Source organism: Suncus etruscus, chromosome 4 (assembly GCF_024139225.1).
Source record: "Suncus etruscus isolate mSunEtr1 chromosome 4, mSunEtr1.pri.cur, whole genome shotgun sequence".
Classification (NCBI taxonomy): domain Eukaryota; kingdom Metazoa; phylum Chordata; class Mammalia; order Eulipotyphla; family Soricidae; genus Suncus; species Suncus etruscus.
Window position 1 is genome coordinate 161,364,489 of NC_064851.1, and position 23,859 is coordinate 161,388,347.

Sequence of the window (23,859 nt, forward strand, 5' to 3'; positions counted from 1 at the left end):
GAGGAAATATGAAGGATGTTTATAGAACTCAAAAAACGTATAGATCAGATTGAATGGAAGATGAAAAATAATCAGGAACATATAAAGATAGAAATCAGAAAACTCCAAACTGAAATAACAGGTCTGAAAAACTCAATTAATGAGATAATAACCTCAATGGAAGGCCACTTTCCAACAGTGTAACAGTAACTGAGGATAAAATCAGTGAGCTGGAAGTTGAGATGCATAACAACTCTACACAACAGAAGAGAATGGGGAAGAAAACCTTAAAGCAAATTATCAGACAATGAAGAATTACTCAAAGAATGTGAACAGATGAAAACAGAAGTCTTTCATAAGCTCAACAGAAAAAATCAGAAGAATCATTGGAGTCCCAGAGACCCAGGAAGAAAATCTTCAGGAAAAATCAGCAGTCAAGGATATCATTTCAGAGAAACTCTGAGAGATACAAAGACTGCATGCAACCAAATCCTGCATTCCCACAGAGTCCAAGCTAAAAGAGACCTGAAGGAAAGCTCCCCAAGACATATCCTAGTCACAACGATGAATCCCACAGATAGGAACAGAATACTGAAAGCAGAAAGATCAAAACAGAAATTACATTCAAAGGAGCATCCTTAAGATTTACAGCAGATCGGTCACAAGAAACCCTCAAGGCCATAAGGCAGTGATGAGATATAATGACAAAACTCAATGAAATGAATGCTTTGCCTAGAATACTGCACCCAGCCAGACTCAAGTTCAGTTTGAAGGAAGTATACATTGCTTGATGGATAAACAACAACTCAGAAACTTTGCAGACTCAAAACCAGACTTAAAAGAAAAACTTAAGGTCTACTTTAAGACAAGACCAACCAACAGACACATCAAATTTCTATACAACGATAGCAATAAATCCCATGAAAATGATCTCTCAGAATGTCAATATACTAAATTCACCATTTAAGAGACACAGAGTGGCCAAATCGATCAAAAAACTTAAACAAACCTTCTGCTGCTTACAAAAACACACAACTGAATACTCAGAACAAACACAGATTCAAAATCAATGACTGGAGGATTGGGATTGGGGGATAAAGGATAGTAGAATGTCTGAAGGGGGGTGGAGGGATAGTATATAGGAGGGGTTGTATACACTATAGGTTGTTTACAAATTAGGTTTGGCTCTCATGGAGGAGTCCTCCCACTATGTACTCATGCACACATAAAGACATACAGTAATTTGCTTAGTTATAGCTTAAGAAAAAGAGAAAGGATGAGCAAAAGATAAGAGAGGAGAACAGAAAAATAGGTAAATGTAGTAAAAATAAGGTAAAAATTAATAAATCAACTAAGAGAGATTGGGTCGGTGTGTTGGAGCTGGGAGATTTTCTCCGTTTCTAGGGATTTCATCAGTGATGTGGTTGGACCTTCCTAAATGATGGTTTCAGGGTTAAATAATGGTGGAGCAATTTAGGATACACATAGGTTTTGCATCCTGAGTAATAAACATTGTGTTAATGAGGCCTATCTATGTAAGTGGCTACCCTACGTAGTATTTTCTGCTACATCTTATGTATCAAAATTCCTTTTCTAAAGAGAAAATAACAGTGTGGGCTTTATTTGACATAGATTGAATTGATAATGAGGAGAAAGAAGATATAGAAGAAGAAAGGGGAGGAAGAAAGAAGTAGTGAAAAGAGAGAAGAGAGAGAAAGGAAATGTTAATTTGCCAAAATGTGTTCGATGAGTAGGTCCTGTAATCTAAATCTGTGGTTTGCAGTTTACTGTTTCAGTGGTCTGGATTGTCATATGCTCAGGTCCTAATAAAGGCCATAAAACAGAGAAAAAAGGTATATTGGAGTGTTTTATCAAGACATTTTCATAATGCAAACTGAATATGGTATCTAGTGTGACAGCACCAAGATGTCAAGTTACGGTTTTTACCCTTTTTATCCAAGAACCACTATAGACAGAAAAGCTGAAAGGTTATTTTAAATCTAGTAAGAATAAGGCACTAAAATACATTGTTATGAAATGCTTCCGCTGGAGTCTCCGGCTTCCAATCATATTCTTTACCTGTAACCCTGTATAAAATTCCTAAGACATTATTATAGGCCTTTGTAGCAAAAGGCTGATTACATACCCATTCGCTGTAAGCCATTATTTCCATTGTTGCTGGTTTCTTTATAGTATAATGTGTAGTTTTGGCTTTGTGTTGTTCCTCTTTGACTTATTTTGGGCACTACTCTCCAGTAAATTTTGACAACCACAGTGTTTGGAGTTTCTACTCTATTAGAATGTTGTATTTTTTCATGGAATAATACATGTATATATGGTGTATATTCTAAGTACCTCAAAAGAGGTACTTAGAATAGGTATATTCTGTATATTCTGTGTTTATCCATCATCTTCTGGCTTACTACATTTAACATGATATTTTGTAGATCCATCCACATTGCTGCAAAATTTATGACTATGTCATTTCTAACTACTATATAGTATTTTATTTTGTATAAATGTCATATCTTCATGACCCATTCATCCATTGTTGGACATCTAGATTGGTTCCAAATCTTGGCTACTGTACTGAGTGCTGTGATAAATAGTGGAGTGCACACATCTTTTGGGATAAATGTCCTTCTGACTTGGGGATAGATACCCAGGAGAGCAATTGCTGAGTCATATAGCATCTCAATTCTGAGTTTATTGAGCACTCTTCACACTGTTTTCCATAGGGGTTGAACCAGGAAACATTCCCACTAGCAGTGAATTAAAGTTTCTTTCTTACCACATCCCTGCCAACAGAGATTGCTTCCTTTTTTTTTTTTTTTGATGTGAGCCATCCTCACTGGTGTAATTGTCATTGTCATTGTCATCTTGATTTGGATTTCCATAATGATGAGTGAAGGTGAGCATCCAAAAACCATTCTTTATAAAAAACTACCATCAATATGGGAATGATAGGAATTTTAGAATAAATGCAAGTCCATCTAATACAAGCCAATGTCAAATTTTATCTCAATGAAGATAAGCTAAAAGCATTACCTCAAAAATCAGGTACAAGACTGCCCTCTCTCACCACTCTTATTGAACACAGTCCTGGATGTACTTGCCATAGCGATTAGGCAGAAAGAAAAAGAAAGAAAGAAAGAAAGAAAGAAAGAAAGAAAGAAAGAAAGAAAGAAAGAAAGAAAGAAAGAAAGAAAGAAAGAAAGAAAGAAAGAAAGAAAGAAAGAAAGAAAGAAAGAAAGGAAGGAAGGAAGGAAGGAAGGAAGGAAGGAAGGAAGGAAGGAAGGAAGGAAGGAAGGAAGGAAGGAAGGAAGGAAGGCAGGAAGAGAAAGAGGGAAGAAAGGGAAAGAAAGAAAGAAAGAAAGAAAGAAAGAAAGAAAGAAAGAAAGAAAGAAAGAAAGAAAGAAAGAAAGAAAGAAAGAAAGAAAGAAAGAAAGAAAAGAAAGAAAGAAAGAAAGAAAGAAAGAAAGAAAGAAAGAAAGAAAGAAAGAAAGAAAGAAAGAAAGAAAGAAAGAAAGAAAGAAAGAAAGAAAGAAAGAAAGGAAGGAAGGAAGGAAGGAAGGAAGGAAGGAAGGAAGGAAGGAAGGAAGGAAGGAAGGAAGGAAGAAAGGAAGGAAGGAAGGAAGGAAGAAAGAAAGGAAGAAAGGAAGAAAGAAAGAAAGAAAGAAAGAAAGAAAGAAAGAAAGAAAGAAAGAAAGAAAGAAAGAAAGAAAGAAAGAAAGAAAGAAAGAAAGGAAGGAAGGAAGGAAGGAAGGAAGGAAGGAAGGAAGGAAGGAAGGAAGGAAGGAAGGAAGGAAGGAAGGAAGGAAGGAAGGAAGGAAGAAAGGAAGGAAGGAAGAAAGGAAGAAGGAAGAAAGAAAGAGAAAGAGGGAAAGAGGGAAAGAGGGAAAGAAAGAAGAAAGAAAGAAAGATTCTAAGAAAGAAAGAAAGAAAGATTCTAAGAAAGAAAGAAAGAAAGATTCTAAGAAAGAAAGAAAGAAAGAAAGAAAGAAAGAAAGAAAGAAAGAAAGAAAGAAAGAAAGAAAGAAGAAAGAAAGAAAGAGAAAGAAAGAAAGAAAACCAAAGCATCTAGATAGTAAATGAAGAAGTTAAGTTCTCAAGGTTTGCAGAAGACATGATGCAATACTAAGAAATACCAGAAGACTCCGCCAAAAAGCTTCATTTGAATAATTGATTCATATAGCAAAGTGAAAAGCTACAAAATCAACATGGAAAAATCAATGGCATTCTTAAACAAAAATAATGATAAGAAGAATTGGACAAAAAATATAATACCATCCACATTAGTGCTGGTGGGGATCTGGAGTCAGATAAAGTTCCAGGAGTCAACCAGGTTTATTTCACAGTACCTACTGCCATGTACAACTCCTCACACGGTCTTTATCCTAAGCCTTTTCCTAGAAGCTAATTGTCTTCTCCTTCTAGCTCGCTCTGCCTGTTTCCCTTTCAGCTGCTTTTTTCAGGCTTCCTAAAGGGCTTCCAGGCTGCCTAATTTCCTTTGCTGATGCTACTGCTGCTAAATGTGTTGCTGCATTGCTGATACAAAATTTCTCTGTGGAAATTCGCAGTTGATTGTCAGTTCTGTCTATTCTTGCTTCTGCCATTCACCTCTCAAACTTTACAAACTCAGCCATAAAACAGAATAGACCACTTGACTAACAACAGAATGAACCATAATATCATTGAAATTCAAGACAAAATATTGGTCAAACTATAGGATGAAGTGACAAAAAAGAAGAGATAAATGTACGAAAACAAATGTAAGTTTGTTGATATATAATAGTAAGAGAAATAATCCTTTAAATCATAGAAAGGAAAGGAAATAATGGAAAGAGGGCAATGGCTGCCTGTATGGTCCGCTGAGAATGCCAGGCGAATTCTGAGCAAAGAGCCAGGAGTAAACCCTGAGCACTGCTTGGTATTGGCCCCAAACAAAACAAATAAAAACAAAACAACCAAACAAAAATTCTAGCCCAGAGTTCACTGTACGTCGAGCTATCACTTAGTTTGGAGAGATGGATAAGAATATTCTCTAATAAACAAGGAGGAGAAGCATTGGTAACTCAGAAAACAATTGTAAATGAACTCCAAGAATTACTATGTCTGTAAGAAAAAGTTTGCAAAAATAACTAAATGACATACACTTATACATAAAGATGGCAATACATCCCTATCTATCATCTTAATGTCAATGTGTTAAATTACCTTATAAAAGGTACAGGGCTGGACTGGAGCTGTGACATAAGCGCAGTGCCTGAGCTAGCCTACACTGGACCACTGTTCAATCCCTGATGTCCCATATATTCCTCCAGGACAAGAGCATATACCGAGCGCAAAGCCAGGAGTAACACCTAAGTGGCACTGGGTGGGACCCAAAACCAAACAAAAAAAAGAGTTATCAATTGTGAATATTTTAACTTCTTTTTTTTTTTTTTTTTGGTTTTTGGGTCACACCCGGCAGTGCTCAGGGGTTATTCCTGGCTCCAGACTCAGAAATTGCTCCTGGCAGGCACGGGGGACCATATGGGACGCCGGGATTCGAACCGATGACCTCCTGCATGAAAGGCAAACACCTTACCTCCATGCTATCTCTCCGGCCCCGAATATTTTAACTTCTGACTTCTACCATCCACAATGCTTGGATTTATGCAAGTGTACAAAGTGTATGGTAAAGTACACAAAGGAGTAGAGTGCAAGGCAAGGACCTTCTCCATTATACTGTGCTCTGGTACCTGCATGTGCAATTTTCTGTGGTTGATTGCCTTATAAGTTGCCTTCCAACCTTTGCCTTTGAGGCACTGTTTGCTGGACTAGTACAATGTGTGTCTTGCAGGCAGCAGAATGTTGGAAGCAATATTCTGAACCAAGTAGCCTTTCTGTCTCATATCACTTGGTGCATGTTAGTGTGCTGACTTTGTGAGAGAGGCGTGTCATGATAATTTGAAGCTCCTCAGATAGCATGTGATCACAACAAAAAGATATTTCGATGGAGAAAAAGGAGAAATACGAATGGGAGTCTGACTGGAACACTTATGAATTATAATAAGATATGATAAGACGAGCGAAACTGTCAGTGGGCATCAAATTCATTACTGAAGGGTCTTCTGGGTATAATTTACTCATTTCTAAATTGAAGGTCTTTCTCAAAGTAACTGAATAGACTCCAGGATTTTTGTTTGTATATGCTTTTGAAAGGGACAGAGGAGAGACACTAACTTTATTACTTCCATGGCTCATACACAGAAGGGTTTATCCTCAAAAAATTATTGAACAGTTTCCTAAGTCCAGAGTTATGACATACTTAGGAGGAGATGATGTGACAATGAGTCCATACACGAGGAAAGTATTGATTCCAAAAATCACAACCTGAGAAAACATAATGACGAATATAGGTCTACATCAACACACTGCAGGCCCTGGCATCATCCTTCTCTCTCGAGGGAAGTGAATAGACTGTGAAGGGATAACTGGGTCTAAATAGGGCACAGGAACAGAAGATGAATAGTTTCCATACAGAGGGATTATGAAGAGGTTCTGAGGAGGACTATTGTCTTACTATAAATTAAGAAGTCCCTGAGTTGGTGTGGGGATGGTGAAGCCTTCCTGGGCTCGACCCAGGTCCGGGAGCCCCTACAGCCTGGCAGGGTTGAAGGTTGCAGGGTGAGGTCTAAGAATCACAAAGCAGTCAGATGAAGTTCGAGGAGTCAGACAGTTTTCTTTCCTATCCCTCCCGCCATTTATACATCCTCACATGGCCTCAATCCTAAACCTTTTCCTAGCAGCTACTTCTCTACTCCTTTTGGCTCTCTCGGCCTCTTGTCTCCCTTTTAGCTGCTATTTCCAGGCTTCCTAACTGGTTTCCAGACAGCCTAACTCCCTTTGCTGATGTGACTGCAGCTGAATCTACTGCTGAATTGCTGATACGAACTCTCTGTTGAATCTCGCAGTTGATTTTCATATCTGCCTATTCTCATTTTGGCCATTGCCTCTAACACTTTTCCAACTCTTCTACTTATCCTATCTCTACTACCTCCACCCCATGCAGATTCCTCTAGACACCCATTCCAGGTGTGGGCAGTTCTCATCATTCAGGTGGAGAAGGGCATGCCCATGAGGAGGAGGCCCAGGTCTGGAGCCCAAGAGGTGGCCTCACATCATGAGGTCATAGAACTTGGAACCTTGGTCGCTAGGTCTCCATTTTTAAAAGGCTGTTCATTGACTTGGAGCAGAAGAGGAGCAGAGGCATGTTGTGCTGTTTCCCTCGGGCCCCTGGCCGTGGCAGAAAGTGCCAGAAGTGGGGAATTATGGCAAGACACATGAAATGGGCTAGAGTTGTGGCAGACCTGCCCAGCCTCTGCCCAGGTGGTCATCCAGGGTAAGACAAAGCAGCACAGGCAGGTCAAAACACAGATACCTCCCCCGGTTTGCATCTGTGTGTGTGTTTATATATGTTGGAGCGTGAGAGTGTGAGTTTGTGGTGCGGTGGATGTGAACTCCTGAGGAAAGGGCTGGCTTTGACAGGAGAGAAGCCAATGTGCCACCACAGACTCAGGCAGACTCGGTGGTGACCGTCTAGTTAAGATGGAACTGAATCTTGAAGGGCATCCTACACATTCAGGGAACCCCAGTCCAGGTCTGCAGGGATCTGGGATTCAGTCAAAGGGACCGAGCGTTAAGGAACAAAGTTGCACAGAGAACGAGTCCTGACCTTCTGCCAGCCTTGTTTCCTTTAGCGCCACAGATATGCAGATGTAGAAGAGGAATCCTTCCTGGAAGATATATGCTCCCAACCATGTCATGGCAGTGTGGCTGTGCCCAGCACGGAGGTGGTCCACTGGTGTCACACAGTTTATGTAGAACAACTAAGTGATAGCAGTGACGACGAATGAGTGGAGGAAGAAAAGAGAGTGAAGAGAAGGTACCCACTCCATAACACCTTGGTCATCCATCGGGTACAAGAACCCGAGGCTCTCCAATAGAAAGGTGAGACAGACAGATGATGTGCCTGTGCATATGCACAGGAGAAGGGGGGAGGCCACAACTACATTGTCTCAGAAATTGATGTTCTAGGGGATCCAGTGTGATCTTCAGGCCCATTCAGGGAAAGATGGGTCGGAAGACATGTGGTGGTCCAGGTTCGCACCCTCTCTGCAGATGTTAGCCTGGGATCTGACCTTAGAAAAGCATTGGGTGGGGGGCCAGAAATATGGGTGATCTTTTCTTCTCTCTCTTTAGATTTAGAAGTGGTTCCTCCTCCACCATCTTTCGCAATCAAAGACCCAGGGGCACAAGGAGAAGCCCAAAGGGCACCTGAGCCTGATGCACATGTGCTACCCCCAAGAGTGGCTGAGAACCACGAAGATGCCACAGGCTCAGCCTCGCTGAAAGACACCTCAGAATTGGAGGAGGAGGAGAAGGAGGAGAAGGAGGAGGAGGAGGATGCAGCTGAGCTGCTCTTGGATGAAGCCCAGACACCAACAGCAGAGGAGAGAGAACACTGCCATGCAGTCTTCCCGGGGAGAAAGTGGGCTGGCTACATTGATGTCAAAATCCTTTGCCTTCTTATGCTGGTGTCTGTGTTTTAGGCTTTGGTTCTTATTTTTTACTTTCTTAAATAAACTTGCTTTTGATTGTCAGTGGTATGCTCCTTGGGTCTGATATGGAATATTGGCTATGCTTTATCTGTCTCTAGAAAATGTCTAGCACCCTAGAATGCCAGCTAGTGTGTAATTCTCCAAGATCCTTTCTCCAAGCCCCTAACCCCCAATCTGCTTTCATTCATTCCCTTTCCCCTTACTTATTCAGCATACCTCCTGCAACTGGTATCAGGGCAATGGGGTCTCACACGGCTATGGCCTGAACTCATAGATTTGCTTTTGTGAATTTCTTTGAAAGAGGAGTCCAATGATGAAAAACTAGAATGAGCACTTGGGTGTAAAGGTGTGGCTCTTGATGGAAGAAACTCAGAGTGTTGGCAAGACCCAGAAGCTGATGAGAAACTTTGGCTCATTTGTAGCCCAATGAAAAGAAAGAAAAGCAACTGGAAGGGTAAAGCACAAGAGAAGTTATTTCTCATAACAATGGTCCAGAGAATGGTTCCTTCTCTCTTCTCAACTTTTAGAAAATCATCTGAGAAATAGGCTATAAGGTCCAGCATATCTCAGTCGACTAAAGGGGAGACCTTATCTTTTATTGGAGACATGATTTGACAGGGCACATGGTGCCCAAAGTCACTTCCGCTCTGCTGCTTTCAAGTAGACAGTTAGGCAGTCACTGGAATTGTTCAACCTAGGATGTGTGAATAAAACAAGAAAGTGTATGCACCATTATTTTCATTGTGATCAAAGGGAATATAAGGATGGCATTAAAAACAGTTCAACATCTGATAATAGAAGTTTAGCAAGGAAAAATTCCCAGAATTCTTTCCAGAGAGGGAAGTCAGGCCCAGTCTGTTATCAACCACTCCATGCCCCGTGAAAAACAAAAACTAATCCAACGTAAATGGTGCCACAATCAGATGAGAAGACTGAGTCTGTTCACTAGACATAATGACAACAGAAGAGCAATGGAAACTTTAGCAGATTTCGCCTGAGAAGTGTGTCAGTCCTGCCTACTAGCCCGCAGTGAAGCTCTCCGTGAACACATCTCTCCATCCCTGGTACTTAGTGAGAGTATGTCCTGGCTCAAGGACAACATAGGGATAGGGAGGGGAAAAAAAAAAACGTTAATGTTCCACAAAGTCCAACTGGTCAATCTCTATCTTTAAAAGAATAGTTTCACTGAGTCTTGTATATGTGGTTGGGGCAGGATCCAACCATTTTTCTGATAATTTCATGAGGTTCTCTAGATTTGATGAAAGACAAACAGACTCTTAGGGTCTGGAGTTCCCGGGGCTGAAAGTCTTAGAAAATTCCTAGATGCTATGATCAATATTACTGAGAAGGACATGTCATTCACATGGGTCCCAATAAAAATTATTAAAAATATATAATATAATTAATAATAAAAATCAATTTTGATCCTCATATATCCTCATATAATGACAAATATCCTCATATAGTGACAATTTTGAGCACTATATATGTTATTTGATTGTTTGATTTTCCCCCTGTGAGATCTGTTTTATAAGCAATACTGGTAGAAGAGTAGCTCTGTATAGATTTTACGTTTATACCAAGTTGTGGGAAATGTTGGACTTTATTCGTTGGCCCACAGATGCACCAACAATATCTTGTGGCATTGCCTTTCTTTTGCATAGGCACATTAAAATGGGAAAATAATACATATGCTAACAAGTTTTTATCTAATAGAGATGGGAACACATATTTGGTAATGTAATTAGGCCTTTTACCCTGAACATTGGCATAACGATTTGGCTCAGGTCTCAGAAGAATGGGCATCGCCCACACACACCAGATATATGGAAACAACCACAATTGTCTTTAACATTCCCAGGATCCAAGCCTCTTCCAGAGAAGACCTACCACTGCTTTGGTATTGACTTACTCCAAAGAGTACCCCAACACCCAGGCGGCTCAGCAACAGTCTGCATGCAGGGCAGATCGCTCTGCATTTAATGATATGCTGAAACTAGAGGATGCTCCACATCAGCCTGACATTGACAAAAGAAATGCACAGAATCCAGACTCTTTAAATATAAAAGTCTGATACCAACTATAGCTAAAGAGTGCAAATGTTTCACTGGGACCTTGAGAATGACTAGAGTTGGACAGACTGGTATGCATGGAACCCAGAGTCTGCCTTATGCCAATAAACTTCTGGGGTGAGGCATTTTTGTAATCAGGTCATGGACTTTTTTCCCACTTTCTTCATTTTTCTGGACCTATGCAAACTTTGGTGATTGCAACTATCACACCTTTACTATATATTTTTTACTCTTATCATTTAAAGAAAAAAAATACAACTTACTGAAATAAAAAACAAATTACTGTAGTAGAGAGCCTGTAGGGGATGGGAAGGGGGAGGGGGTTATGTTGCATTGGTGAAGGGGGGTGTTCTGGTTATGACTCTAACCCAAATATGATCATGTTACTTAAATAAAAAATATATTTAATAAAAAAATCAATTTGTGATGTTCACCTATGTAAGTAAAGAAATTCACATCATTTAGTACAATATATGATGATTTTTCTCATTTATATGGTTATTCTCATTTACAGATGTGAACTGAATTCTATCACCTAAAATTATGCATTAAATTTCAATTTATACTAAAAATCATGAAGGTAGACAGCAATTCACATGCTTTGGTACACAGTTTCATTAGTTCTCCCAAGACATGGAGATCAAACATTAACTCAACCTTTATTACTGAGGAATATTAGCCAGCTTTTCATGCCATGTTCAAGAATATAAGGCAGTTATTGGGGAAAAAAGTTCAACCTACTGAAAGAGAAACTGATCTAGACTATCAAGTCCATACAAGTGTAATTGAAGGAGCTATACATACTATGTCCAGCCATAACAGCAGAATATACCCTGTGACTACAACAGAATCAAACATATCATTGGAATCCAAGGCAAAATATTGGTCCACCTATAAGATGAAGTGACAAAAAGAAAGAGGTTAATGAATGAAAGCAAATGTAATCTACTTTATGTATAATAGCAAGAGAAATAATCCGTTAAGTCATAGGATACCAGAGGAAAGTAACAGATGGAAAGGGGGCAAATGGCTGCCATAAAAAAAAAAACCAAAAACAAATTATGAGAACATACCTTTTCTTTGAAGCGAGGCTCCGGCACAGACTTAAGGGGCTCTAAGAGAATCCAATGAAATAAATGCATACAATACAAGGACATCATAATCAAAATGGTAAAACAAAGGAAAAGACAGCTCAAAGCAGCAAACGTCAAAAACGACATTAGAGACAAGGGAAACAACATAAGAATGTTGACAGTTCATACATATAAAGACCTAACCAGGAAAGAGTGGGATGATCATAGTCAGATTCCTGAATCAAAACAATTCCACAGACCAGAGTGATAGCACAGTATGTGAGAGGTAGGGCACTTGCCTTGCACGTGGCCAACCCAGTAAAGACCTGGTTTTGAGCCCTTGCATCCCGTAATGTCCCCCAGAAATGCCAGGAGTGATTTATGAGCACAAGCCAGGAGTAACCCCTGAGCACTGCCTGGCATTGCCCCCTAAAATAACTAAACAAAACAAAAGTAACAAACAAGCAAACAAAAAATGTAGCCCAGAGTACACTGTCTTTGAGCTATTTCTTAAATTGGATAGATGAATAAGAATCATTTCAGATAAACAAAGATGGGCCGCACTTGTAATGAATTCCAAGAAGGACTTAAAGCAGTAAGAAAAGGCTTGCGAAACAACTAAAGGATGTATACAGATACATGAAGATGGCAATACATCTCTATCTTCCATGTTAATGTCAGTGGCTTAAATTACCTTATGAATATTACAAGATTGGGTCGGAGCTGTGGCACAAGCATTGAGGCATCTGCCATGCTCGGGCTAGCTTTAGGTGGACAATGGATCGATCCCCGAAATCCAATGTGGTCCCCCAATCCAGGAATATTTACTGAGCACATTCCTAGGAATAAACTCTGAGTGTTACCAGGTGTGGCCCAAAAATCATAGAGAAAAAGAAAAAGACAAAAAAAAAAGTCATAATTTGCGACCATTTTAAATTCTGACTTCTACACTTTCTGACCTCTCTCCCTGTTGCTGGGTTTGGATTCTGACATTGAAAAGAGCTCACATATGAAATAAATTATGTATGATTCAAAAAAGATTTTTCTCTACCATGTCACAGAAAGATACCATTCCATCCTTCCATAAGTGAGTTAGTCATTTCAAGTGAGCTAACCAACTAGTAGTGAAATTAAAATGAGCTATTTGTTGTCAAGTCCAAAGAGGGTCTGCAAGAAGACATACGGAAAGCCTTAAGAGCCTTAAATTTTTACTGTCCATTTACAAAATCTTGCAGCAAGGCATAAATCTTTAGAATTCATAACTCTTTAGACTAGCAGCTTACCCATCTTGATCACGATTCTAACTTTTTGGTTCCAAGATACAGTGTGGTCATGGAAATAAACAAATTAGGCTGTGACCTCATTTGAAAAAAATACAAAGTTAAACAATAATGTATCTGTGAGGATTAGATGGGATAGTCTCTATTGAACATCTAACTGATCTTAGCTAGTCAAAGTCTTAGCACCCTCCTTGAGTCTGTGACTGGTACTCACTCTAGAAACCCGAAACTAAGTACCAAGGTCACAGAGTTATTTCCTATTTCGTTTCCTTTCATTTTCTAGGTAACTCCCCTGGACAAATGTTTAGAAATCAGATATGGCATTATCACTGTTTCTAGCACTTGTGAGACAAGTAAAAGGACAATGAGACAAATACTTCCTCTTTCTTCTCCAGGTGTCTTTGCTTCTTTAGGTATCAACCCGGATTACCTACTGAAAAGCTATGTTTGCACTCCAGTGAGAACAAGCATTCAGATAGACTCAGACTCAGTATCCTCAAGCAGTATGTGCTGGCGAGCTTGTGGGTGGTAAGCATACTCAGCTTTGCTTTAGGTTTACTCTTGGCTAGTCTAGGCTCAGGGGATCTTGTCACAGAAAGATAGCCTACCCAATGCATGGGATTATGCCAGTGTACAAAGTGTATGGAAAAGAACACAAAGGACCTTCTTCATTGTACTGTCCTTTGGCACCTGCATATATTATTTGGGATGGTTGTTTGCATTAAAAGTTGTCTTCCAACCACTGCTTTGAGACTGTGTTTGTATGCCTATTCCAATGTGTTTCTTGCTGGCAGCAGAACGTTGGATGCAGTTTTCTGATGCAGTTTTTCTTTCTGTCTCAAACCACTGGGTGAATTTTAGTGTGCTGTCATTAAGAGAGAGGGCTGTTGTGGAATTTGGAAGCTCCTCAGAGAGCATGTTATCACAACAAAAAATAATTGCCATGGAAAAAAAGGAGAAAATGAATGTAGGTGTCTGACTGGCATAGTTATTTATTCTAGTAATATATGATAAGAAGAGCAATTCATTACAATTCATTACAGAATGACCTTCAGGGTAGAGTCCACCCATGTATAAATCAAACGTGTCTCTTGAAGGAACTGAATAGACGCCACGATTTCTCTTTGTATATGCTTTTGGAAAGGGTAATGGAGACACATTATCTTGTTCACTTCCACAGCTCATACACACAAGGGTTTCTCCTCAAAAATGTATAGAACCGTTTCCTAAGATCACTGGTATCTATGTCAGAGCTTTGACATCCTTAGGAGGAGTTGATGCATGTATGAGTCCATACATGAAGATTCCAAAAAATTCTGGATTCCAAAAGTCACAGCCTGAGTAGACACACGGATCAATCTAGGTCTAAGTCAACACACCGCAGGCCCTGGCTTCATCCTTCTCTCTGTCGAGGGAAGTAAGTGGACTGTGCAGGGGTAACTGTGTCTAAATAGGACACAGGAACAGAAGGCGATTATTCTCACGATAAAGGGATTATAAAGAGGTTCTGAGGAGGAGTGTTGTCTTATTACAGGTAATGAGTCCCTGAGTTGCTGTGAGGATGGTGAGGACTTTCTGGGCTCGACCAAGCTTCTGCAGCCCCTACAGCCTGGCAGGGCTGAATGGTGCAGGGTGAGGGTGAGGAGATTCACAAAGCAGTCAGATGATGAGTTTCCAGGAGTCAGCCAGCTCCATTGCCCGTCCATCCCGTCATGTACACCTCCTCACTTGGCCTCTATGCTAAGCCTTTTCCTAGCAGCTACTTCTCTTCTCCTTCCGGCTCACTCGGCCTCTGTCTCCCTTTCAGCTGCTATTTCCAGGCTTCCTAACTGGCTTCCAGACTGCCTAACTCCCTTTGGTGATGGGACTGCAGCTGAATCTACTGCTGAATTGCTGATACGAACTCTCTCTGTTGAATCTCGCAGTTGATTCTCACATCTGCCTATTCTCGCTTTGGCCATTGCCTCTCTCACTTTTCCAACTCCCCTACTTATCCTATCTCTACTGCCTCCAACCCATGCAGACTCCTCTAGCCATCCATTCCAGGTGTGGGCATTTCACTTCATTCAGGTGGGGGAGGGCATGCCCACGAGGAGGAGGCCCAGGTCTGGGGACCAGGAGGTGGCCTCACATCATGAGGTCATAGAACTTGGAACCCTGGTCGCTAGGTCTCCATTTTTAAACGGCTGTTTGTTGACTTGGAGCAGAAGAGGAGCAGAGGCATGTTGTGCTGTTTCCCTCGGACACACAGCCGTGGCCGAAAAAGCCAGAAGATTGGAATCATGGCAAGACTCATGAATAGGGCTAGGAGTTGTGGCAGACCTGCCCAGCCTCTGCCCAGGTGGTCATCCATGGTAAGACAAAGCAGCACAGGCAGGTCAAAACATGGATACCTCCCTTGATTTGTGTCTGTTTGTGTGAGTTTATGTGTGTTGGAGGGTGTGAGTGTGAGTTTGTGGTTCGGTGGACACGAATTCCTGAGGAAAGGGCTGGCTTTTGACAGTAGAGAAGCCAATGTGCCACAACAGACCCAGGCCTATATCTGACTCAGGGCTGACTCGGTGATGACTGTCTAGTTAAGATGTAACTGAATCTTGAAGGACATGCTACACATTCAGGGGACCCAGTCCAGGTCTGCAGGGACCTGGGATTCAGTCAAAGGGGGACCAATCATTAAGGAACAAAGTTGCACAGAGAACGAGTCCTGACCTTCTGCCGGCCTTGTCTCCTTAGCGCCACAGATATGCAGATGTGGAAGAGGAGTCCTTCCTGGAAGACATCTGCTCCCTGCCATGTCATGGCAGTGTGGCTTTGCCCAGCACGGAGGTGGTCCACTGGTGTCACACAGTTTTTGTGGAAGAACTAAGTGACTGCAGTGACGATGAAGGAATGGAGGGAGTAAAGGGAGTGAAGAGAAGGTACCCACTCCATAACACCTTGGTCATCCATCGGGTACAAGAACCTGAGGCTCTCCAAGAGAAAGGTGAGAAAGCCAGATGATGTGCCTGAGCATATGCACAGGAGAAGGGGGTGAGGCCACAACCAGATTGTCCCAGGAATTGATGTTCTAGTGGATCCAGCATGACCTTCAGGCCCATTCAGGTAAAGCAGGGTGGGAAGACACGGGGTGGTCCAGGTTATCACCCTCTCTGCAGATGTTAGCCCGGGAGCTGAACTTAGAAATGCATTGGGTGGGGGGCCAGAAACATGGGTGATCTTTTCTTCTCTCTTTAGATTTAGAAGTAGTTCCTCCTCCATCCTCTTTCGCAGTCAAAGACCCAGGGGCACATGGAGAAGCCCAAAGGGCTCCTGAGCCTGATGCACATGTGCTACCCCCAAGAGTGGCTGAGAACCACGAAGATGCCACAGGCTTAGCCTCGCTAAAAGACACCTCAGAATTGGAGAACAAGGAGGAGGAGAAGGAGGAGGAGAAGAATTTGGATGCATAAGAGCCGCTCTTGGATGAAGCCCAGATACCAACAGCAGAGGAGAGAGAGCACTGCTATGCAGTCTCAAGGGGGAGAAAGTGGGCTGGCTACATCATTGTCAAAATCCTTTGCCTCCTTATGCTGGTGTTTGTGTTTTAGGCTTTAGTTCTTATTTTTTACTTCCTTAAATAAACTTGCTTTTTATTGTCAGCTCTTTGGGTCTGATATGGAATATTGGCTATGCTTTTACTGTCTCTAGAAAATGTCTAGCACCCTAGGATACAAGCTAGTGTGTAATTCTCCAAGATCCTTTCTCCTAGCCCCCAACCCCCAATCTGCTTTCATTCATTCCCTTTCCCCTTACTTATTCAGCATATCTCCTGCAACTGGAATCAGGGCATCGGGGCCTCACACGGCTATGGCTTGGACTCATAGATTTGCGTGTGTGAATTTCTTTGAAAGAGGAGTCCAATGATGAAAAACTAGAATGAGCATTTGGGTGTAAAGGTGTGGCTCTTGGTGGAAGAAACCAGAGTGTTGGCAAGACTCAGAAGCTGATGAGAAAACCTTGGCTCATTTGTAGCCCAATGAAAAGAAAGAAAAGCAACTGGAAGGGTAAAGCACAACAGAAGATATTTCTCATAACATTGGTCCAGAGAATGGTTCCTCCTCTCTTCTCAACTTTGAGAAAATCATCTGAGAAAGAGGCTATGGGGTCCAGCATATCTCTGTCGACTAAAGGGGGGATCTTAAATTTTATTGGAGACACGATTTGACAGGGCTCAGGGTGCCCAAAGTCACTTCCACTCTGCCGCTTTTATGTAGATAGTTAGGCAGTCGCTGCAATAGTTCAACCTAGTATATGTGAATAAAACTATAAAGTGTATGCATCATTATTTTCATTGTGATCAAAGGGAATATAAGGATGGCATTAAAGCAGTTCAACATCTGCAACTAAAAGTTTAGCAAGGAAAAATTCCCAGAATTCTTTCCAGAGAGGGTGGTCAGGACCAGTCTCTGTATCGTTCCCTCCATGCCCCACTATAAACAAAAAATAATCCAACATAAATGGGGCCACAATCAGATTAGAAGAGTAAGTCTGTTTAATAGGCATGATGACAACAGGAGAGCAATGGAAGTTTCAGCAGATCACGTCTGAGAAATGTGTCAGTCCTGCCTACTAGCCTATAATGAAGCTCTGCATGAACATATCTCTCCATCACTGGTACTTAATGAGAGTATGTCCTGACTCAATGACAACATAGGGAGAGGGAGGGAAAAAAAAAGGTTAATGTCCCACAAAATCCAACTGGTCAATCTCTACCTTTTAAAGAATACTTTTACTCAGTCTTTTATAAGTGGTTGGGGCAGGATCCATCCATTTTTCTGTTAATTTCATGAGGTTCTCTAGAATCGATGAAAGGCAGACAGATTCTGAGGGTCTGGAATTCACGGGGCTGAGAGTCATAGAAAATTCCTAGATGCTGGGGCCGGGAAGGTGGCGCTAGAGGTAAGGTGTCTGCCTTGCAAGCACTAGAGTAGGACGGACTGCGGTTCGATCCCCCGGTGTCCCGTATAGTCCCCCCAAGCCAGGGCCGATTTCTGAGCGCATAGCAGGAGTAAACCCTGAGCGTCAAACGGGTGTGGCCCAAAAACAAAAACAAAAACAAAAGAAAATTCCTAGATGCTTTGATCAGGAATTTTCCTGTGTGTCTCTGAGAAAGGCTTGAACATGCTACAAGCCTTTCTCTTTCTGAGAACATGCTACAAAAAGGCTGAGTAGGCTAGGCATATGAATCTAGGAGCAGGATTCCCAGGATAAAGGACACAAGACTCTCCACAGCCCAGAGGCTCTGTTTGGTCCATGCTGCCCTCTGAGTCAGGCCATTTCAAAAATGCTTCAGACTCAAGAATCACCCTGATGATGCCTAGTCAATAGAGGGTGATGTACTCTGTGATAACAAAGTGTTCATCTGAAGTCAGGTCCTCAGAGTCAATCCTCAAACACACAATTAGGTGTGGTGTCAGGAAATCTAAAGGACATCAGAGTGTCTCTTGGACCCCAGGTATCTGTAGCCTCCTGCCCCACAATTCCCACTTTGTGTGCCACTTCTCTCTTGCCACCCTGCACCAAGAACATCCTATGGCACTCTGCAGCACCCACAGTGCAGACACTGGCCCCTTTGATCATTGAGGTCAATCCAGGGCTGTGACCCCTTTCTGGCCCACGATTCTCACACCCCATGCTAGCATGCACCAAGAAATCCTCCCTCCTGCTGCTGCCTGCCTCCCAATCCCAGAATCACACAGAGGGTAGTCCATCTGTGTGTTATGTTCACCCCTCCCACCTGACTACCTCCCAATGGTTTCTTTTGCCTGTTTGTTTAGTCTTGATATTTCAAATTCCTCTACAAGTACCACGTAGACCAATGACTTACTCTTTTTTCTCCTTTATAAACACTGAAATAGCATTTTATTTATTTTTGTGGGGAGGACACTCGGGGACACTCACAGGTTATTCCCGGCTATGCACTCAGATATCTTTTCTCCGTGGCTCAGTTGGAGGGCGCTTCACTTCCAAGCAGCTGACCCAGGAAGGACCTGGGCTCCATCTCCGCAGTCCCATATAATCCACGAAGCCAAAAGTGATTTCTGAGTGCAAAGATAGGAGTATCCCTGAGCATGTCCTACTGATGCCCAAGGTCAGAAAAACCAAGCCAAACAAACACAACAATAACAACAACAAAGCATCAAGAACAACAAAATCAAAAGAAATTGCTCCTGGCTTGCAGAATATATGGAACTCTGGGGGATAAATCCGTAGTCAATCCTTGCTCAGCTGCAGCAAGAGGAACACTTTACCCCTGTGCCACCACTCTGGCACCTGAAATAGCATGTTCGGGCACTGGGCCCATGAAATAGCATTTTCAAACACTGGCATATTTTAGTAATTGCTTCTAGAGAACAACAGGACTGAAATATAAACAAATCAAATCACACACAGCTGTAACTATATATCTCAAATCAGAGTGCGCACAACTCTTTAAACACAAGTGAAGAGTACTTTCTGGTTTGGTCTTATGTTTCTTTGATTCTGTTTGTTTTTACGTTGCTTTTGTTATTAGGTTGCTGTTGTTGGTTTTGTGTGTGTGTGTTTTATTGCTCTTCTTGGTTATGATTTTCTCATTTTTTCCCTTTCTTCTTTTTAAATTGCTATCTTTTACCTCTAGACTGATTCCTCTCAGTTTGTTATTTTATATGCTTTGTTTTCTGTTCCTTATTTCATTTTCTTCGTTTCTTCTAATTTTCAATGAGAATGACATGAATTGAATCATGTTATTCTACCTCATAAATCAAGGGGAAAAATTGGATGATACCAGAATCAAACAGTCCTATGAACTTTGAGAAGAAATAAAAAATGATCAGACTTAAACAGCAAACCCAAAGTCAACGACAACAGAATGATACACAATCTTCCACAAGCTATAGTCCACAGATGGACTAGTTATATTAGCAGTCTGGAAGAAATGGAGGGTGAGGCTGAGAAGAGGGTAGGAGGGAAGACAACACTGGTGGTGGGAATACCCCTGATGCAATGTCACTGTGTAACTTCAATATTACTGAGAAGGACATGTCATTCACATGGGTCCAATAAAAATCATTAAAAAAATATAATATAATTAAATAATGAAAATCAATGTGTGATGTTCACTTATGTGAGTAAAGAAATTCACATCCTTATAATAAATATATGATGATTTTTCTGAATTATTTGTTTATTCTCATTTACATATGTGAACTGAATTGTGTCACCTAAAATTATGCATTAAATTTCTAATTATACTAAAAATCATGAAGGTAGACGGCAATTCACATGCTTTGGTACACAGTTTCATTAATTCTCCCAAATCATGGAGATCAAGCATTCACTCAACCTTCATTGCTGAGGAATAGCAGCCAAATCTTCATGCCATGATCAAGAATATAAGGCAGTTATTGGGAAAAAATGTTCAACCAACTGAAAGCGAAACTGATCTAGACTATCAAGTCCATACAAGTGTAATTGAAAGAGCTATACAGATTATGGCCAGCCATAACTGCAGAATATACCCTGTGACTACAACAGAATCAACCATATCATTGGAATCCAAGGCAAAATATTGGCCCACCTATAAGATGAAGTGACAAAAAGGAAGAGGTCAATGAATGAAAGCACATGTAATCTAGTTCCTGTACAATAGCAAGAGAAATAATCCATTAAGTCATAGGAATACCAGAGAAAAGAAACAAATGGAAAGCGGGAAAATGGCTGCCATAAAAAACCAAAAACAAATTATGAGAACTTACCTTTACTTTGAAGAGAGGCTCCTGCACAGACTTAAGAGGCTCTAAGAGAATCCAACGAAATGAATGCATACAATACAATGACATCATAATCAAAATGGTAATTCAAAGGAAAAGACAGCTTAAAGCAGCAAAAGTCAAAAACGACGTTCAAAGACAAGGGAAACAACAAAAGAATGTTGACAGTTTGTACAAAAAAAGACCTGACCAGGAAAGAGTGGGATGATCATAGTCAGATTCCTGAATCAAAACAATTCCACAGACCAGAGTGATAGAACAGTATGTGAGAGGTAGGGCACTTGCCATGCACGTGGCCAACCCAGTAAAGACCTGGCTTTGAGCCCTTGCATCGCGTAATGTCCCCAAGAATGCCAGGAGCGATTTCTGAGCACAAGCCAGGAGTAACCCCTGAGCACTGCCTGGCATTGCCCCAAAACGAAACCAAACAAAACAAAAGTAACAAACAAGCAAACAGAAATTGTAGCCCAGAGTTCACTCTCTTTGAGCTATCTCTTAGATTGGAGAGATGAATAAGAATCATTTCAGACAAACAAAGACGGGCAGCACTTGTAATGCATAAAGAATCTAATGAAATCCAAGAACGACTCAAAGTCTGTAAGAAAAGGCTTGCGAAAACAACTAAAGGATATATACAGATACATGAAGATGGCAATACATCTCTATCTTTCATGATAATGTCAGTGAGTTAAATTACCTTATAAGTTGTACAGGGATGGGCCGGAGCTGTGGCACAAGCATTGAGGCATCTGCCGTGCCCGGGCTAGCTTAGCGTGGACCACGGTTCGATCCCGGGCGTCCCATGTGTTCCCCTATTTCAGGAGCCTTTACTGAGCACATACCTAGGAATAACGCCTGAGTGTTATTGGGTGTGCCCCTAAAAACCATAGAGAAAAAGGAAAAGACAAAAAAGTAAAAGAATCAGTGCTCGCCTTGGCAGCACATATACTAAAATTGGAATGATACAGAGAAGATTAGCATGGGCCCTGTGCAAGTATGACATGCCAATTCATGAAGCATTCCACATTTTTATTACAAAAAAAGAGAGTGAGAGTCATAATTTGCGACCATTTTAACTTCTGACTTCTACCCTTTCTGACCTCCCCCCTGTTGCTGGGTTTGGTTTCTGACATTGAAAAGAGCACACATATGAAATAAATTATGTATTATTCAAAAAAAGAGTTTTCTCTAACATGTCACAGAAAGATACCATTCCATTCTTCCATAAGTGTGTTAGTCATTTCAAGTGAGCTAACCAACTAGTATTGAAAATAAAATGAGCTATTTGTTGTCAAGTCCAAAGAGGGTCTACAAGAAGACATACGGAAAGCCTTAAGAGCCTTACATCTTTACTGTCCATTTTCAAAATCTTGCAGCAAGGCATAAATCTTTAGAATTCATAACTCTTTAGACTAGCAGCTTACCCATCTTTATCACGATTCTAACTCTTTTGTTCCAAGTTACAGTGTGGTCATGGCAATAAAAAAATTAAGCTGTGACCTCACTTGAAAAAACTAGAGAGTTAAACAATAATGTATCTGTCAGGATTAGATGGGATAGTCTCTATTGAACATCTAACTGATCTTGCCTAGTCAAATTCTTAGCACCCTCCTTGAGTCTGTGACTGGTACTCACTCTAGAAACCCAAAAGTAAGTACCAAAGTCACGGAGTTATTTCCTACTTCGTTTCCTTCCATTTTCTAGGTAACTCTCCTCGACAAATGGTTAGAAATCAGACATGGCATTATCACTGTTCCAGCACTTGTAAGAAAAGCCAAAGGACAATGGGACAAACACTACCTCTTTCTTCTCCACGTGACTTATTTGCTTCTTTAGGTATCAACCTGGATTACCTACTGAAAAGGTACGTTTGCACTCCTGTGAGAGCAAGTATTCGACTAGACTCAGACTCAGTATCCTCAAGCAGTATGTGCTGGCGAGCGGGTGGGTGGTAGGCGTACCCAGCTTTTCTCCAGGCTTACTCCTGGCTCTAGGCTCAGCGGATCTTGTCACAGAAAGATACCCTACCCAATGCTTGGGATTATGCCAGTGTACAAAGTGTATGGAAAAGAACACAAAGGACCTTCTTCATTGTACTGTCCTTTGGCACCTGCATATATTATTTGGGCTGGTTGTTTGCTTTAAAAGTTGCCTTCCAACCATTGCCTTTGAGACTGTGTTTGTATGCCTTTTTCAATGTGTTTCTTGCTGGCTGCAGAATGTTGGATGCAATTTTCTGATATATTTTTCCTTTCTGTCCCAAACCACTGGGTGCATTTTAGTATGCTGACATGAAGAGAGAGGGCTGTTGTGGAATTTGGAAGCTCCTCAGAGAGCATGTGATCACAACAAAAAACATATTGCCATGGAAAAAAAGGAGAAAACGAATGTGGGTGTCTGACTGGCATAGTTATTTATTCTAGTAATATATGATAAGAAGAGCAAATCTCTCAGTGGGCATCCAATTTATTACAGAATGACCTTCTGGGTACAGTCCACCCATGTCTAAATCAAAGGTGTCTCTCGAAGGAACTGAATAGACGCCACGATTTCTATTTGTATATGCTTTTGGAAAGGGTAGTGGAAACACATTATCTTTATCACTTCCACAGCTCATACATACAAGGGTTTCTCCTCAAAAAAGTATAGAACCATTTACTAAGTTCACTGGTATCAGTGTAAGAGCTTTTACATCCTTAGGAGGAGATGATGCATGTATGAGTCTATACACGAGGATTCCAAAAGATTCTGGATTCCAAAAGTCACAGCCTAAGAAGACACAGGGATCAATCTAGGTCTATGTCAACACACTGCAGGCCCTGTCTTCATCCTTCTCTCTGTCGAGGGAAGTGAGTGGACTGTGCAGGGGAAACTGTGTCTAAATAGGACACAGGAGCAGAAGGCGATTATTCTTAAGATAGTGGGATTATAAAGAGTTTCTGAGGAGGAGTGTTGTCTTATTACAAGTAATGAGTCCCTGAGTTGCTGTGAGGATGAAGAGGCCTTTCTGGGCTTGACCAAGCTTCTGCAGCCCCTACAGCCTGGCAGGGATGAAGGGT

At 41.2% G+C, this 23,859-nt stretch overlaps 1 long non-coding RNA gene and 1 other non-coding gene across 2 annotated transcripts in view; both read left to right on the top strand.

Moving 5' to 3' along the window:
• Positions 1-23,859, top strand: part of LOC126006085 (uncharacterized) — a 1,493,032-nt gene that overhangs the window by 416,396 nt on the left and 1,052,777 nt on the right. The gene's annotated exons all lie outside the window — the stretch shown is intronic.
• Positions 21,725-21,831, top strand: LOC126008504 (U6 spliceosomal RNA). The gene has a single exon (XR_007495831.1). It is a non-coding gene; the product is annotated as a U6 spliceosomal RNA (small nuclear RNA).